The sequence below is a fragment of the Gavia stellata genome, chromosome 8, assembly GCF_030936135.1.
Source record: "Gavia stellata isolate bGavSte3 chromosome 8, bGavSte3.hap2, whole genome shotgun sequence".
Lineage (NCBI taxonomy): Eukaryota > Metazoa > Chordata > Aves > Gaviiformes > Gaviidae > Gavia > Gavia stellata.
In genome coordinates this window covers 34,939,700-34,958,524 of record NC_082601.1, presented here as the reverse complement: position 1 = coordinate 34,958,524, position 18,825 = coordinate 34,939,700, and positions in this window count along the sequence as shown.

Below are 18,825 nucleotides of genomic sequence, written 5' to 3'. Positions count from 1 at the left end.
TTGCTAATAGGGCTTCAGTGTTTTGCCTTGCATCCCTAAGAAATGAATTAGAAATGAAGCTATAACCTTATATTAGGATAAGCTTGATTAATGAGGTAGGCTCCCCTACCTGCTGCAAGGCGATGACAGTCACCTGGGAGCCTCTGGGTATGATGCCTTGCTGCGCCTGCTTTCAGGATGAGAGTACCTCTAGCTCCTGACAGAGCTTTCGGTGGGGTTGAAGTGACTTCAGAAAGTGAGCAGTGCCTTGCTCCTTTGCAGTCAAGTTGTCTTTGCTCTGCTGCAGCCTAAGGTGAGCTCACTGTACGATGGAAGAGGTGCATTGCCAATTAGTCAAGTGCTTTGCCCCAATCAAGTATGATCCACCACTCATCTGGAGTTACTGTCTCAGGACTGGTGGCATGTTATGTGACTACAGGGTGTCCAGGTGGCAGAGCAGAGCAAGTTCTCCAGTATCTGCCTGCCAAAGATAGTACGGGCGTAGCGTTAAAAGCAGAGACGTATCACAGGAGATTGGGTTCCTCACTCTTGTATCTCCCCTCCCGTGGGAGTTTGAAGACCTGAGAGAAAAGGATATAGTCTGCTGCAAGCTGTGAAGGATATCTGATGTAGATTATTGACCCCAGGGCAAGGAAAAGGGTTTGAGCGGTCCCCAGAGGTGTGGGACTCCGGCTGTGGGGTGTACCGAATTGTTGCGCTGCCCTGTAGGTATGTACCTGTATTAACCCTGTGGTGTGACTCTCTGCTAATGCAAGTCCAAATCTAAATGAGTCATCAAATGTCCTGGTTAGGTGCAGAGGGTGGGAGGCAGAAGAAATTAGATGTTCCGTGGGGTTTTAGGAGCAGCTTTGGAAATGGAGGATCTAGCAGAGCAAATGAGCAGGAGTGAAGAGCGAATCTACTTAATAAAAATTATTAATACTAAGACATCATTTGAGTGCTTTGTGATGGAAAAAAATAATTAGCTTACAGCACAAACAAATGGAAGATCATAGATGATTAAAATTATAATTAAAGTACGGGAATGACACTGGCACCACAGACATCTCTGCAAACTATTTGAACAGTGTGTTAAACAAAGTCAATAATTTCTTCAAAATAATGGTATTTACAGTAACACAATGGGAATGCAAGGCATTTCACTGCAGGCAGCCTGGTGTTTTAGAATATACTTACACCATTAACATCCAGAAAGAATAGGTATGGTCTGTGTTGAAAAAATGGTTAATGCTACAGTTCAATTTTCAGATGCCAGGCTTTAGTATAATAAGCAGCAGCAAAGAAAATGAGGGAGGACATTGAACAGGGGCTTTAAAAAGAGGATTTGCTATAGAGAGTTTAGCGCAGGATGATTTTGATTATGTTACTGTACGAGATAAAACGAAGCTGGGGGGATTCATAATTATAAATGTCTATAATCCATGAAAAACAATTTAAAGATAAAGTGATAGGATATTATTAGCAACTTCAGGCAAAGCTTTCCTATTTGTGGTCACCTTCTTTGGATCTAATTAAAAAAAGACAAGATACAGCTCTGTTTCAGCACACAACAGGAAAGGAAAAACTGAGATTTTCTCTTGCTCTCAAGGGCTAAATTCCCTTCTAACTGGATGATTATTTTTTGCGAAAAAGGAGGCTTCAAAATTGGGCTACAAATAATGTTAGTAGCCCTGGGAAACTTTAAAAGGTACTAGAAAAGAATAAGGAGTGCCATCACGAGCCATGCCACACTGCAATATTGTGAGGAGGTAATCAGGTGCTCCATTTCCATTTTCTCTTTTAAGGATAAACAGGGGACGCTCAAAGATATGAAAACCAAGAAGAGTTAAACCATTCAAAGAAATGTTCAGAATTCATCTGTGTAAATCCTTGCCATAAAATACCACCTTACCAAAGAGGTTGGTATGGTGCAGGAGAGACCATAAAGTGAAGTTCTTAGTCCTTGCCATTGAGTTCAGCCCCATGACATGGGGCTGCCTCTTCTCTAATAGGTTTAGGAATTGCATTTTCTGTTTGGTATTTTTTCTGGAGGAACCTGTTACCATTTTACCATATCTTCTTTGTTTTATTCCAACCACTTAGTACTGTTTGCTTACAATTTTGGATTGTTAGTCTGCTCTGTGATGAGAGTTCCCATACTCCAGTTACCTGATTTTAATTAAAAAAAACACCCAACATATCAAATATGTAGATCTTTCCATCTACTTTTCATTCACAGGTACAGATCCAACTGATAGCGAGGCTAAGCTAGCAAAGCTTCATTGTTTGCTTGGAAAAACCATGTCGCTGCTGTTCTAGTCTGCTGGGGCTCTTTCCGCTTTCCAAGCTGAGCCCTGGAGAGCCTCAGCACACAGCCGAGAGCTTCCACCGCAGGGCAGAGGGTTGAAATCAACAGCCTCTTCTAAAAAAAGTACCGGCGCCCTCCGAGGCTAATTCGGACAGTGCTGGCAGATGTGGAGCAATGCCAGGATCAGACTACCTCACTGGCCACAGGAATAAATTTACTCCAGTATCTACTATTCACCTCTCATTAGCAAGGCATAGAGTGAAGGAGCTGCTTTGCGTTGAGCCCTATCCAACAGTGTCATCAGTCAGTATGTCTGTGATCCCCCATACAGAGGGAACTGTGAGTACTTTGCTGACACCACAGGAAGGCTAAACTTCCTGATTTCAGGTGTATCAAACATTGCTTTGGGCAGGTTGTGGGGCCAGATGCTGTTCTCCATAATACCAGTGGAACGTCGATTACGGTTGTTACTCCAAGCTAGAATGGCAGGAACAGACCAGACCTCACCAAACCAGGTGAGATTTTGGCCATGTTTCCAGGCACATCTACTGGAAAACATAAACAAACCCACAACTAATAGGTCCTTTGCCTTGCATGCAAAGTTATCAGAAAAATACTGGGCATACAGAAGACAAGGGCAAGGGACTTTAAGAAGGTTCCTTAACGATGCTGGTACCTCCTATAAATGTTTTGCTTGTGCCTTCAGAAGGCAGACCTTCCTTGGGGAAAAGAAAAAATGAATCACGGAATCCAGCTGGTTTTAATGCCCTTGAAATCTTTTAGTTGGATTTTTTAAAGACTAAAGCGATGGAGAAAAATAGGTATGGTGCTGTACACAGAAAATGGGAAAGACAGCATGAAAGTGCTGCTAGGACAGTGTTGTTCTCTGTAGAATAGCAGTGAAAGAAAATACAGGCAGGAAGAATCTTCAATTAAGATAGTATAAGGAAGCAAATATTTGAGGAACCAGTAAATCAACTAGATAAGGGTAGAGTAAATGTAATTCAAAGACCAATTTCTTGTTGTAGTATGTTACAAACATCAGAGTGTAGGGCTGCATTTGATGATGGACTATAGAGTACAAAGTTGGAAAAGAGGCAGTAGCTCTCTTTAAAGCTCACTGAAAGATAAATAAATCACAAAGGTTCTTGTATCATACTGTCAGTGAGGTTTTTAATAAGTAGGTAAAATTATTTTAGGCATGAAGAAAATATAAGAAGTATCTGCCCCCAAGGGCTGTTATTTTCTCAGCAAACGTGCTGGCAGAGAAAGTCAAGCAGAGACATAAATATAATAGGATAGGGAACTATGTGCTGGGGAAGAGGAGTTTGCGATGCTGTTAAAAGTGCCCAGCACAGAGAAGCAGATCCCAGTGGAGGACTTTCATAGAGGCGGGAAAAAAAACCCCAAGTTTTACATATGGCAATGAAAATGGGATACAAGGCATAAAGCTAGACATCAGTAAATTCATACAAAACATCAGACTTACATGGCGTTAGAAATATGCTTAGGACGATCTCTGCAGTTGATGGGTGCTGGGATGGGAGGTATTAAGTCCCACTTGCATACCTGAGGGCTAGTTTAGAAAGCCTTTGCTCTTACTGGTGAGCATTTAATGCTCATCATGCCATCAAAACCAGTGCTGTATCTGGGGTGAATAAAGGCTCCATCCGTTCAATTTCAGGCCAAGTCTGATGATTCAAAAGAAGTTTTTCCCAAGTAATGACTCAGCAAATAAGGACTGGAGGATTAGAAGCATTAGAGAATATCCCTATCAGCAATATGAGTACCAATAGACGGGTTTTTAGTAGATTACCAAAGGAAAAGTAACATCTATTTCTCTGTTAGGGAAAGTAAATGCAAAGCAATAGAGAAATGTCTAAAGTAAAGAAAGATAAATGTAGCAGATAAAGCGTTCACACTTGGATTCAAATAGTATGGGTAAGTGGGAGGACGAATTAAATGTACAACTTGAATTCTAAAATAGTCCTCGTGACTTAGGAACGTGCTGACTAAGCGCAGTCTAATGATACACTGTAGAGGGCAGTCCATGTCTCTTATTTACAGGGTGCACAGCAATTTCCAGTCTCACACCAAGCTTCCTCCTGGCCTACCAAAGAGAACCCTACATTCTCTTGGTTATTACTGTTCTCCATTCCTGCGTCTCTTTCAGTTAGTTTGTAATTTGCAATTTTTTAAACCTGAGCATTGCATCTGGAGGGAGGAAATTTGTGGGGCCTTTTTTTTTTTTTTTTAAAGTTCTGTAGCAGCCCTGCGATGTCAGTGTGGGTACAGGGGGTGCCCACGCGTGGACCAAAGATTGCTGTTACTCTTTGTGTCAGGGCTAGTTTGTAAAGCCTGGCAGCAGCAGGCATTTAAGCGTGTGAGTTGAGCACACTTACAGCTTGAGGAAAAAACCTCCTCTGTCTATCCCTTAGAAAAGAAAATCGCTGTGGTTACTGTAGTAACTGTGATCTCATCTTCCAGCAGACACCAACTTCTGACTAGTCGGTACTGCAGTTGTGAAGTGTGGCACATGTATGACTGTAGCACATAGGGCTTGGATAACATTTTCAAAGTCATCTAGGCTACCCCTTCGCCCCAGGGCATGACTGGCTTTACCTTCACCAGGCAGGTGTTTGTCTAACTCGGTTTTTAAAATCTCCAGTGATGGGAATGGGAATGTTTTTCCTTGTCACAGCTGTTGCCTGTTTCATAGCCTGCAGCGTGAAATGGATGGCATTTCCATACAATTTTTATATTCACTGGTGTAATTGTAGCTCATGTCTCTGGTTGTTTACTAGATTGCACTAATCATCAACCATTTGGGTAGTGATCTTTGTCGTCTTCCTTTTAATGGTGTGGGAGTCGGAATATAATCATGTAGTGCTTAGGAGGTGGTGAAGAGCAGAGCTGTCCTCTGACTTTCCATGGCTGGGAAGTCCGAGTCCACCTGGACAGACTCAAAATAAGCCTTTTTCTATCTAGTCTATTGGGCTGTATTCCTTATTTACAGAACTGACTCTCTCCCAAGCTTGAAGTAGTATCAAATTGTCCTTGTTTGCGACTCAGTTCCTTCATTTTGGCTTTTAAATTTGCTGTCATCACTAAATAACAAATTTAGGATAACGCCAGGTTGTGAGAACATCTAGGTCTTGGGGAAGAAATGGCCACCTAAGTAACTGCTGATCTCTCTTCCTCAGGAGCTTATTTAGCTGCCTTGCACTGCTCTTCTATCTCATGCTTTGCTCCATTCGCCACCCCTCTGTGAGTAGGGCAGGTACAAATGCTTTTGCAGACTTCCAGCTTTTAACATATTAATAAGAAGTATGGAGGGGTTTTTATTTCTTTAGCTTTTAAAGTGCTTTTTTGGTTTTGCCAGTTTCCACTTTGGGTTTTCCTCAGGTAAGCTCTGCTGTGTTTGTTTGGCCTGGGCCGCGCTTTCGTTTCCTGAAGGACAGGTATAAAGCTCAAAGCGATGCATGAACTTTGCCGTTTGGCCCTAAGGCTCGTCTCTCCCTTCCCTCCTGTTCCTCTCCCTCCACTCCACTCTCGTTTCTGGATAGTAAGGATTTTAATGGTTGCATGGATGCCACTAAGAGCTCCCTTCCTAGTCCCCAGAAACTGCTTTCTTCTCCCATCCTGCCTATTTCTCTAGTCCTTATTGAAATTTTTGTGTCAGAAGCTAAGCTAACTCCTTCTGGAAGATATGGAAATGTAACGATCGCTCAGTGAGGGTAACTGGGTTTCTTCACGGACCCGTTTCCATCTGCCAAGCTGGATGCCATTTGAGACCTGGGGCTTGCAGGCAGTGCTTGGAAGAGCCCAAAGAGGCTGGAGGCACCGTCAGAAAGCATCAGAATGAGATTCACTCCTGAAAAGGCAGACAGGGAAAGCAGCTGAAACCATCGTCCTTCACGGGAGGGAGACCCCCAGACCTCTGCAATGGAGAGGAAGGGACGGGTGTGGAGAGGCAGGCACCGCAGCCCGAAGTCGGCAGCCTGGCCAAGGAAGTCCAGAACCAGGAAAGGCGTTGAGTGCAAAGCCCTTCAGCCCCACACCGAGCCACCGGTCCCAGCAGACAACCCGGCAGAGTAGCCCTGTTATGCCTTTGTCCAGCTGGGAAGGATGGTCCTCTTCCCAAGCGAAGGGGAACACAAGGCTTGACCTGCTGAAGCCTTCCGCCCGTGTTGTTGTGGGCCCTTTGCAAGGAAAGATCCCCACCTGCAGATCAGACTCCCTCAGTCGTTCGGCCGAGTGATGGGGTCGCCAGGCTTAATTTAATTTTTGACCGGTCAAGATTTGAGTGATTTGATCAGTGCAAATCTCTAGAGACAAAAAAAAGCTGTTATTCCCACTTCCCACTGTATTTGACTTTGATAAAACAACAGATTAGTTATCACTGAGGTAAAGGCATCAGCTTTTACTCCAGTTTTCAGCTGGAGTATTGTGTGTTTAAATGATAATATGGTTACGTGAACACACAGCACCTTTTTGCTAAAGGTGTCTCCTACTTAATGAAGTGTTACATAAAAACTAAATTTTCCCCAGATAGTTTTAGTCGGGAGTATTTGGGCAATAGACAGAGCAACAGCTTCTTGAAATGGAAGAAGCAAACAAAAATAATAATGATGAAAGGGATCCTTGATTCAGAAAGATACTGCTTGCCTTACAGCGCTGACATTTGTGTCAATACTGTATTAGTGGTAATCAAATTTCTCATTGTCTGCTGCAATGTAACCAACTCCTCGGGTATAAAACTCCATTAATCGTGGAGGTGTGCTCCCTGTGTCTGTGTTGGTGGGAAGATAAATTAGGTGGCGCTTTGCAGAGCTGCTGAAAGAGAGGAGGGCATGCATTGAGTGTAGATGGAGAAGGATAAGCAAAATCTCCTCCTGGATCTTTTTCCTTGACATTTTCTCTGTGCCAAGCCAAAGAATGGTTCAGAGACTGTAATTTTATTAACTATCCTGCATTATTTTGTATCATAGTTTTCATTTGAGAGTGTATTTCTAAATAGAGTGTATTTGAAAGTGTATTTCTATGCTTAAGGCAACAGGTTGCAGGGGGTGAGTTTCTGTAACTGCAGATTGTAGAGGCATTTTCATCAGCTTAAAAAATGGGAGTATGCTACTAAATTTCATAGTTGTTTTGGTCCTGATAGAAACTGCAATGCTGTCAGCAGACTCTGGAGACCTAAGTCTGCCACAGCTCCGCCGCGGACCTCTGGCATGGTGTTGGGAAGGTGACTTCATTTCGCTCTACATCGTTTCCCCTGTCTGAAATGCAGGTAGCAGCATCCCCTGCATCCAGAAGGCACAGCGTTAACAATGCCATGTTAATGTTCACGAGAGAGATCCAAAGAAAGAACTTGTGGGTGTGGGTTTTTTTTAAACATTGGGGTTTCTGAATCTGTGTGATACGAGGATGCGCTGCACATGGCTGATGCCAGCCGGCCGGCCAGCGGGGCGTTGAGGCTCTGCACCCCGTCCCTGGCGTTCTCTTCACGGCTCTATGTACAGCCTGGGAAATGCCACTTGCTGTGCGCGCAATCAGGAGGCTGCTCTGTAAATAATATGAGCCAGCAGTGTGCCCAGGTGGCCAACAGCATCCTGGCTTGTATCAGAAATGGTGTGGCCAGCAGGAGTAGGGAGGTGATCGTGCCTCTGTACTCAGGGCTGGTGAGGTCACACCTCGAATACTGTGTTCAGTTTTGGGCCCCTCACTACAAGAAGGTCATTGAGGTGCTGGAGTGTGTCCAGAGAAGGGCGACAAAGCTGGTGAGGGGTCTGGAGCACAAGTCTTGTGAGGAGCGGTTGAGGGAACTGAGGTTGTTCAGTCTGGAGAAGAGGAGGCTGAGGGGAGACCTTATCGCTCTCTACAATTACCTGAAAGGGGGTTGCAGAGAGGTGGGTGTTGGTCTCTTCTCCCAAGTGACTAGTGACAGGACAAGAGGAAATGGCCTCAAGTTGCACTAGGGGGGGTTTAGACTGGATATTAGGAAAAAGTTCTTTACTGAGTGAGTGGTGAAGCATTGGAACAGGCTGCCCAGGGAGGTGGTGGAGTCACCATCCCTGGAGGTGTTCAAGGAACGTGTGGACGTGGCATTGTGGGACATGGTTTAGTGGACATGGTGGTGTTGGGTTGATGGTTGGACTTGATGATCTTACAGGTCTTTTCCAACCTTAGTGATTCTGTGAAAGATGCAGTTTCGCTGCAGCCTGGATTATATGCATGGGGAAACTTCACTCGGGGGACCTTTCTTCCCAGTAATCCCCCTGTCATTTCCTAGAGCCTATTCTTCTTATCCCAGTGACTTGCTTCCATATAGTTTGCCCATGCTTCAGTCCCAAATGTTGTGTGGGTTATCTGAAGGGGCTGTACGTTTGAGGAGGTGATTTCAGGTACTAGAGCATTTAAATGGGTGGGGTTTATCTGAGGGATTGCTTTTATTTAAAACCGATCATACCTTCAGTATCTTCAGTTGCACAGTGATGACAGTGCTTCTTACCTTCTGACATAGAGCTCTTGGTAATAAAAATGCCCAGTGTTGTTACTGTCTATAGTGTGACAGAGCTCTGCTCTGCAAGACAGTTTAGAAATCTTTGGTTGTCCATAGCAACCTGAAGGCATTGAAATATCAGCTTGCACATACGTGGGGGTTTGAAATGCTGTTGTTACTGGAGACTGCTAGGAAAAGGCTCTCTGCTTTGTCCCTGCGTTGCCGTTCTGCTCATCGCTCCTACCCACCCCATAGAGACTGCTGCTCTTGTCAGCACAGCGGTTTTTACTAGACCACTAGTCACCATCCCTAGGAGGTGTGCATTGTGTATGGTCAGAGAGAAACTGGTACCAAGGCGATGTGTCCTAACCAGAGTTAGCCCCCATCCTGCAAAAACATCAGTGCTGTGATACCCACCACTATAGAGCGTGTGGCAGAGCTGGAGCCAGCGCAGAAGACCACTGAGTTCACTGGTAATGGATGCATTGTGAAAAGCAGACTTTCTTTTAGTTGAAAGCAGGATAGAAAGAGGCCAGAGCCACTTTGTCTCACGCTCTCAGGCCACAGTCTGGACAAAACCCCTCTTCCTTGTGCCACAGCTAACAAGCGGGAGGCAGGGCAGTATCCCAGGCTATAGCCAAGTCATTGGCCCAAAGCAGCGGCTGTGTGACATAACTCAACATCGCAGCGTTCCCCCTCTGCTGTGAATGTCTCAAATGAATACAGTGGGTCACCCTAAACCTGTTACTGATCTTGTCAAAGGTTGCGCCCCTCATATACTTTGGAAGACCCAGGCGCCAGCCAGCTAGTGCATGCTCCGTCCTGGTGCAGGGTGTTGTGACAGCCCCGAAAGGGTCACTGCTGTGGGTGCTTCATCACTACCTGTCACTGCCTTGCTCTCTAATGCAGCGCTCTGCTGGGAGCCAAAGCCTGGACCGACTGCTGAGCTTCACCGAGCCACTTTTGCAATATTAGAGTACGAAGACATTCTCAGCAGCTTCTGTGCTTTTGGCAGCACCCAGTCCCTGATGTCATTAGGCTTGGGTGTCCTCCAAAACGGCAGAAACTTCAAAAGCCCCAAGCCTAACCTTGGGGGAATGCAGGTGGGGCTGTGATCTCCACGCAATGTCATCCTGGGAGCCTTTCGGTTCCAATGACCAGTTTACATATTCAAGGCTTGACATAGCAAAAAAGAGACTTATGGTCCGATGGCTTCAGTCTTTTAATCCCTACTTCTACCAGTCATCCTCTTCCTGTGAGTAGGCCCTACTCATGCAAGTAGTGCTCTTGGCTTCAGTGGAGTGTCTTTGACTTGCCTGCCTTTAATGTAAACTAAGACTACTTTTGGCATCTGCGGAATCCTAAAAAACTAAAACAGTGGAGTGTGATCCAGGGCAACGGGCTTTACAGACCCAAGAGGTCACGCTGTAGTTTACATTCGCTGCTGGCAATTCCAGGGGGTCGCTAGCACAGGCACAGCAGACGATTCTCCTTTCTGACTGCAGAATAAACACTGCATGGGGGGTAAATATTAAAGGAATTACTGTAACAGGAGTGGAAAGGAAGGAGGGCTCCTTTATCAAATGCAGAGTCAAAGGATGTCTGTTTACCTGATGTCCCTACATAGCAGACACTGCTTACTGGAGTGTTTTGGAAGTCAAGAGAAAAAGCCTTAAATAGGGACAGCAAATGCACTCTTCCAGCTTTTCGAGTTTTGTCTAATTGTGGCCGTTGCTCATTTTCATACTGTGATGGTTTAACAGCTCTGTGCCTGTGATTGCACAGCCCGATTCACATGGGAAATGCTTCTTGGAGCCTAATAGGCACTAAGGTGCACATCCTCCGCGCTGCCATGGCAACAGCGGGATGCAGGAGAGCTGGGAGCTCTGTCTGCCAGGAGTGCTGCGCCTTGGCAAGAGAACTGCCCTTTGGATGTCCAAATTGGTTTAATTACCGGCGTGGAAACTATCTAGTGTCTAGTGACCCATTCCTCAAATGAGTGATACTTCCCTGAGCAGAATTAACCCTTTGGGTTCTGGCTTCAGCTGCATGCTGGGCCACCCAGGACAGCTGTGTGCAGCGGAGGGGAGGCAGTCCCGGGGGGACTGCGGTGCTGTGCACAGTCTGGCAGCATTTATGTAAAATTGTCAGTCTTGATACGGAAGCCCAGGGAAGCATCACTGATGGTGTTCTGGCATTCAATGTCAGATTGTGTTTTGGGGTTTTGTTTTTACCCCGCTTTCCCAGTCACTGCTGATGCCCGTCCCTTTCAGTGCTGGCAGGGCAGAGGCAGGGCAGCCTCCGCACCCTGCTGACCTCCTCCAGGCACGGCTGAGCAGCCCCCGGCTTGCGGCAGGAGAATTGGTAGTAACAAATTTTGTCCCACGGAGAACTCCGGTACTTTGACAGTTATTCTGCCCCAGGGGAGGGACAAAGACAGCCGTTTTCCTTGTTGAAGAAGATCATGACTCTGAAATGCTGAAGCTGTGTTTGCCAGGTCAGCCTGGCAGAGAAGTCTCCTGCCTGAGCAGTGGCAGTGCCCATGGGAACCACGGCTTCGATGCCCTGTGTTCTTGATTCTCCTCCGTGGCCTAGATTCCCAGCAGGGCAGCATGTCCTGTGCTGCGTCCTGGCCAGGGAAACCACGAGGCCTTGTCGCTGCTAAGGGGGCACAGTGGGATGGAAAATTAAATGGGGGAACATGGTCCATGTAGGAGAATCGGGGAGTGAAATAATTTAACTGTTGTTCCCATGAAGTACTCTGGCAACTTGGGTAGATACCTGTTAATGCCAAGCTGAACCAAAACCGACTGGGGTTTTTTTACTCCATTTGACAAACTGAAGCAGTTTGATTAAATTCCCCTGGACCTGACACTTTGCCGTATCCTTACTCATGCTTTGATAAAAATGAATATTTCCCAATCTTAGGTCTTGACGTGGAAGAGAGCAAGTGTTTCGCGCTAGCCACCATTGCTGATTTCAGTCGCTTGATGCACCTTTAGCAATGGGGCTCCTGCCACTGTTACACCTCTTGCTCCTGGGATGAGGGGAGTGATGGCTGATAGGAAGCCCGGGGCTATTTACAAAGCCCTTAACCTGGTCTGCAAATTGCACACCAGACACCTCTACGCCAAATCAACCCCATGGAATCAGAGGGTGGCAATCAAAATGATGCTCTTACATCATTCTTACACCTCTCTGCTGAGGCGTTGGGTAACCTGTACCTGATGAGCTCTCCCAGGAAAAGAGCCTGTGTGACCGCCATGCCAGCATGGAGTGGCTTGCGTGACATCCGGTCCACGTGAGCTCTCTGCACCCTCCCCTGGTGCATCATTCGGCTGCAAACAGACAACACTTACTGCTCATTACGTATTGCTCTGCTACCTGCTAATTAAGGAAAGCTGCAAAGTTGAGATGTGTGTTATCTGGGGTGGCGACCACCAAATTCAGTGAATGCAGAGGTGGAGGATAAAAATGTTGATAACCAGAGAGAACCTGGAATGGCTAATACAACAGTGGGATTCTTCTTTATCTTCTTCAGGATTTAGTGATATTCCTGGTCAGCAATACAGCAATACTGAGCAGGATAAATGTATGCAAATGTCATGGTTCCTAACTCTAGGGAAGTGAACACACTGTGGTAGGAAAAGCCATTCCTGCTTATCCGGCTGGAAAAGAAACCTAGTCGTGTTGGCACAGATGCATTTTGGAGAAAGACACAGAAGGAAGAGAGACGCCGCCGGTTCTGCAGGCTTGCAGAAAGGCCAGCAGAGGAGGGAGTTCCCTTGCTCTGTAGGCTTTGGAGAGGCCGGGAGGAACTGCAGGAGTGGCTCCCAGTGCTGGGAATTCAGCGGGGTTTCCTGGGGGTGAGCAGCCCTGGCAGGGGCTGTGCTGAGGGAGGGCTTCTGTCAGGCTAAACAAACCCCTCCATTTCAGCAACGCGTTCTTGGTATTGCTCGATGGTCCCTGTGCGTTGCAGATGGGCAGGGACGATCAGGTGCGCATCTCTTTGTTATGCTGGACTGGCCATGATTTCACCTTGGCAGCTAGGCTGACAAATGTCTCGAGGAGCTTTTCTTAAAATAGCATGTGTGCGTTGCGGAGTTTTGTTATAGTTCTAACATGGGGCTGGCTTTCAAAACCAGAAAGGTGCCATCAAGCTTCTGAAATTAACATCTGGTTAAAGCCCAGCTTATATGAACGTTTTAAGAACTCTCGTTGTATCACAAGATAAAAATGAGCTTGAATATGGAAAGCCTGAACCCAAAATATTCACAATGTGTGTCATTATGTATCTTCTTTAACATGGCATCTGATAACAATCATGATCTAACTTATTTAGGGGATTACTGAAACATGTCATTGAGGTGTTTGTGTCTCTCAATTCTGCATCACAGCAGCTGAAGCTCAGTCAGAAGGGACTGATGACTAAATGACTGTATAGACGACGAGTGGATGATGTGCCTCCTAATGATCCTATGGGAAGTAAACAAACTGGACAAAATGGAAGACTTTCCATGGACAGACGTATGTCCCAGTGAGTACCTTCTCACTTGGACTCTCCGCGTGTGAGCCCACGTAGGAAGGAGAGGCAGACTGACTTTACCCAGACCTGTAAAATGCATTGAGGATGTCACAGGAAAATACTTTGCATCAGGGAATGAAGTACTACTCCTACATATGTCAGTGGTGAGATCATTTTGATAGTTTGCTGTTTGCTTCCTTTGAAAAGAAATAGCAGACACTGGAATGTAACTGGGGAAATACAGATTTTACTCCCAAATCTAGCAAGTCCCAAACTGAGAAAGTACCCACTTGCCTTAACATCTCCTCATCTGTTAACCAAATATCCATTAATTTACAGTCATTTCAAGAGGTTAATATACCATGGACAACACGCCTGGATTCTATCCAATGGAAGATGCTACACAGGTATAAAATATTATTTGTTTCATCAGTATTTCAAGATAAGTGGGTTGTTTTTCTAGGATTTTGTTTTAGTTTACCTAACAATATGTTAACAGTGTATGAAACAGTAGTCTAAAAAATCTGTGGTGTAGCTTACTGGAAAAACTCCCTCTTGGTACAGGAAAAATCAGAGAACCCAGCAGGACCTAAAATACTGCCGTAAAAGGAGTAAAACAAAACATTGACAATAAACGTGTATTGGCTTTAATCTTCCACACTGAAGTCCAGGGTACAGACAAGCCCAACAGATGCAAGACTTTGATTACAGTAAAGCCTTTGTCATATGAAGTAAATCAACATGGCAAGAACCACAGTCTCGGCTCACGGTCATCTGCCCAGCAAAGGCTCCGACAGTTAATCATCACCTGGAGTCTTTTACGAGTTGCCTTCAGGTGGTTGCCACTTTAGGAACATCCCTTTTTTCACTGTTGTCATTGACACTACTTGCTCCATATTTAGTCTAATTGTTCCAGAGATGTGAGAGAAAAAGAGGAACAAGTTTCAAATTTGGAGTAGGGTCATTCAGATTTTTCTTGCTATTGTATTCAGCCTTTGGAGCACAGGCTAAGGGTATTTTTCTGCAATGGCTGTGTGGAATTTTTAAGGACTGGCTCCTCCTGGAGTTCAAGATGCCAGACACAACCCTCGGATTGTATCAGGTGGAGGTCAATATCCACATACAGTAAAGATGACTTGCATAAAACAGTTGGACTGATGCTCTTTTATTTCTTTATAAATTACAAAAGAAGCTTTAAATATCTGTAATACAAAGTAATTTTCTTGTATGCTTTCAGTATTGTCTAGCTTGACTGAAGAACTTAATGAAACTACAGCATCAATAGATAATACAACTGCAAACTGAACAACCTGGAGGAATTTTTTGTCCTCCAGCTATATAAGACTTTTTTTATTTATGCTTGCTTGTTAAGCTTAATTCCAATAATTAATTACCCTTTTGCAGAAAATATATTTTATTAAGTATTATCTATATACCACCCTGCAGCAGAGACTCTTAGAAATGCTTTAAATATAACCTCAACAGGAAGAAGTATACTTGGCAGCCCCAGTGTCTTCATGGTTAAAACCACAGAAAAAATTAGTCCATACAAAAATCAAATTTTTAGCTTTCCTTTATATATATCCAAAAGTAACAGGAAGGTAACGGAGTGACTTGCTATACAACATGAAGACAGTATCTGATATTTTACTATTATTAAAGCCTTTTATTGGTCAAGGAGACCCAGCAGAACAGAAACAATAGTTATTTCATGGTAGTACAAGTTTTACAATAGCGGAAATACACCCAATTGGTAAATCCCTTTAAATAAAAGCAGTGAAGGCATCTGATGCCTTGGGATAACCATTTCTCCAGCAATGCCAGTGAGGAATCATGCTCCTCTTTCCTAAAGTGAAGCTGCATTCACTGAGACATCTGATAAGTCTTTTTTTTTTTTTCTAAGCATGGGTAAAAACCCCTTTGACTATGTGGTGCCTACTCTGCTGGCATTGCCTTCTAGGAGGAGCTCCCAGGGACCGCAGTGACAACTAAATCAGGCCTCTAAAGGTTAACCTGCTGGTAGGCGTAAAATGCCAGGAGGGCATGATCATGCGGCTGGTTTGCGGCTGATGACGTGAGGCTGGTAACCTGAGAGCCTGTTGCACAGCTTTCATGCCTGGAGTTTCTGTGGGATCATAAGGAGCTGGACCGCTCCGTCCCTGTTTGTGTCCCTGTTTGTGCAATGCCGGAGCAGCTCAGCCGTGTTGCCCTCCTGAGTGTATGCCTTTAAGTTGAGTCTGAATTCAAAGCGCAGTGCCTATTTCCGAGTAACTCGCAGTGCGGATGGTCCTATTCTGAGCTGCGCTGCATGGATTATTCGGGAATATCCAGGAACCTGTGTTCCTGAAGGACTTCAGTCATCAGCAAGTCCAAGAGCTGGGAAGCCCTAGGAAGCTTTCACTGTACTCTGTTGATTTTTCCATTCCCTCCCACACCCTAACACAACCCTGGGCAACAATGTAGACTGCAGTAAAATGGTTCCTACAAACACGTTATCACTATGAGTTAGGCTTTTTTTTTTTTCCTATTTTAAAATATCGCAAACCACAGCTTGGTTTGTTTCAAGCAGCATCTTCCCAGAGGTGCTCATCAGAAAGGACCACTTAGAGTACCCATTTGACTTCATGTACATCAGGGGCTTTCAAAAGGAATGGTTTCCTTCGTTATCCCGTCTGGGCAGGAATGTTGATTTTATGTATGGTCAGAAAATGGAAGTAGAAATGCAAAAGCTGTGCTACAAAACCTCTTCGTGTTGCCAGTGGCACTTGAAATGTGCCACAGTGCCAGGCTTGATATTCTCAAAGAACATTTTTTATCTGCTGACCCTTTTTGTCCCAGATGGATGGTTCTTAGGTCTTTTCCTGATGTTGTAAATAAGAGTGATAATGTGCAGCCTATGGAAATCTGCAGCAACTGTTAGGTACTCATTAGTCACTGACACAAAGCTTTGCACATCAGAATATATCTACAGGTGCCACAGGGACAAGGCAAAACAGAAAAATATGTTGTACTCTGAGGTACACAGCTTGATCCGCTATTAGTCTGCAGGAGGCTGAATTAGTAATTTATGAAGCACTTTGCCACAATGAGATTTGTTTAGTCTGTTTAGGATTTGTTTTTCGCTGTTAACACAGAGCTAAGCAACTGAGACTGTGTTTCCACGCTCTTCTGCAGATACCAGCTTGCTCCGTGCCCTGCGCCCGCCAGCTATAAGCCACATCACCGGCAGCACAGCTGCGTTGTTTGCGCAGCACGGAGGGTAGGGCTAATATTCCCACAGTTACTCAACCCAGCACCACACCCCCATGTCTCCACCAGGTGTGGAAAAAAAAAGCCGCTTCTGACTTGTTAGCGAAGATGTCTGCCTAACAGGAATGCAGTGGTCACACACGGAGCAGCGCTGCGAGGTCAGGGAGGAGGTGTGGTGACTACCTGGGGCAGGGTGGGGGTCATCACATCTTCATCCAGCTCTGTGGCAGTGCGAACAAAATGTCATTCCTCTGCCTAGGGATCAGACCTGTGGGAAGATTGGGATTTTGTGTTTTTAACACACCCTATTGCTTATTAAGATTTGAGAAAGGTAGAAGTCCATATTGTTAAGACCACCAACAAACCTGCAGGAAGAAGCAGACACTGCTACAGAAAAAAATAAAAATAAAAAAATAAAAAGAAGAACATAGAAAAGAAACCCAAATCACCATTACAAAAAAAAAAAAAATCCAAACCAAATTAAATCTTCAAAGCCTCCTTCCTGGACATAAATCCCCTATTTTTCTTTTGAAGGTCTGCATTAGGTGATGCAAGACCAACACTGAACTTCCAGCCCATTAGCCTCTGTGGAGCCAGCCAGCAGACAGGGTGATGTGGTCTGTCTGCATACCTCCTCCAGGCACTGGAGAAGAGGTGAGAAGCCAAACCCTTCCTGGGGTGGAAAGAGTTAAAAGATCCACCTCATCTCTAAGGGCATGTGTTGCTGCCATGGGGGTGTTATGGGCTAGCCTGGAGGAATCACCCCTGGCTGAGGCAGGGCTGGCAAAAGGAGAAGGCATTTGCAAAGCCTTGATAGGAAAGGGCTTGCCTTGCTGGTATTCTAAGGGATTCTGAACCACTGCAGACAAATCCCTAGTGCTGACTGCCCTGCGCTGAGCCACACGTGTGTGAAACAAGTGACTCGGCTCCCTTGGGGAAAGGCAGGGGTCTGTGCAGAGCTCTGTGCCCCACTGGAACTGCCTTCTTCCTCTGCCTTGAAGCATCTATCTCTTGTATCAGCCAACCAACCATGGCAGCAGGGCTAGTTTACAGGATGACTCCACGTTTTTGTTGGTGTGAAGCTCATATCTATTTTCCCTAAGTAAAAAGGAGTTACTGTACCAGTTTAGGTGCCTGTGACTGGTGTCCTTGTGAACAGAGTGGAGGTTATTCTGGCATAGCTACAGTGGGAAAGTGCTATTCCCCCCATCTGCACTTGTTAAATCTTTTAAGTAAAGACCAGTCTGATGAAGGAAGGAGCAAGGCTGCTTTTTGCTACAGCACTTGTTGGAGACCCAAAAAACAGCAACTGCAAATGTTAGGGGGCTTTAAGCCCACAAGTCTTTGAGACTTGTTGTGCATAGTCCTTCGGATCTCTAATTGAAAAGCTGAGGAGGCACTAGCTCCAATGCTCTCCATCTCTATGGGCAAATTTAGACCCAAATTCCTCTGGTCCAAGCCGATTCACAGCTGAGCAGGAAAGTTGCCCTAGAATTGCCCCACATCAGGGATTTCATGTAAGTCATCCTACTGATGTGTGTGGGATTAATTGAAAGAGGGAGGTAAAGAAGTTCCGTAAATGCCTTGCAGGACTGGGTCCTCTGATGAAAACATCTGCTAAAATGTGTGGAGCCTGGGAAGAAAAGGCTACGTTAGTGCTGCAGGACATGCACGTGGCTCCTTTGGAAAGAATTCTGCAAATTCAGAATGTTTACTTTGCAATTTTTTTTTTTTTCTGTGATACATTACAGCACCCTGGTACTCAGTTTTTCAGTCAGCTTTCTTAGCTAACAGCTAGGTAGGCAGACAAAGCTGTCTGAAATCCCGGCGTCAGACACCTGGCAGTCCTGCCTGCTTCAGGCATCACGCAGGTACACTGCTCTGAGGTGGGGGGGGGGCAGCACGCAGCTTGGATCTGTGATGGCTGAATACGGTGTGCTAAAGAAAGGCTGAAGGCACCAAGCTACTGTTTTCTGGGGTCTCCAGAATGCCAGACTGGCTGCCAGCTTGTTAAATGGGCGCTGAAGTGTCATCAATGTTAAAAAACAGCTGACTGAAACTGTAGCTTAATTTAGGAGCTTGTCAGACATATGGTAATGGTCTGGTAAGGCTTGGTTAAAGGTGGTGTTTGGGGGCTTCCATACATTTTTAATCTCTGTGTACAATAAAATATTAAACATCAGCTCTTGCTGGCAGATTTCTTGCAGGAAGATCTACTCTGGGACTCCAACAGCACCGAATACTGAGCAACTGCAAGAAAAG